This window comes from Acanthisitta chloris, unplaced genomic scaffold, assembly GCF_000695815.1.
Source record: "Acanthisitta chloris isolate BGI_N310 unplaced genomic scaffold, ASM69581v1 scaffold3479, whole genome shotgun sequence".
Classification (NCBI taxonomy): Eukaryota; Metazoa; Chordata; class Aves; order Passeriformes; family Acanthisittidae; genus Acanthisitta; species Acanthisitta chloris.
In genome coordinates, this window is record NW_008692938.1 from 96,622 (window position 1) to 96,941 (window position 320).

At 55.9% G+C, this 320-nt stretch overlaps 1 protein-coding gene across 1 annotated transcript in view; it reads right to left on the reverse strand.

The window, feature by feature from the left end:
* The window catches only part of LOC103809979 (glutamate receptor ionotropic, kainate 3), a gene marked incomplete at both ends in the record, with an annotated part of 44,954 nt that overhangs the window by 31,401 nt on the left and 13,233 nt on the right, over nt 1-320 (reverse strand). The gene's annotated exons all lie outside the window — the stretch shown is intronic.

Consider the following 320-nt stretch of genomic DNA (forward strand, 5'->3'; position numbering starts at 1 on the left):
AAAGAGGCAAGTGAATTGTGGGGAGGGAACCAGAACTGCTGCCTGTGACCCTGAAAAAAGAGACTTGTGGCCCAGGGAGGGGGCACAGGCAGAGCTCCTGTACCCACAGCTCCCGTGACTCCCGTGGAGGTTTGCTGGGAGGGATGCTGCGGGTGACAGAGTCACTCTGAATGCAGGACGCCAATTTGCAGTCTATCAAAGAGGAACTAAGACGCATTTCTTGACATTCCGACCAGCCTACACAGTCTGCAAATGAATGAGGTGCCCTTTATGTGGTGCAGAAAGCCCAGAGCCTGGCACTGCTGGGCCCTGCTGGCTGC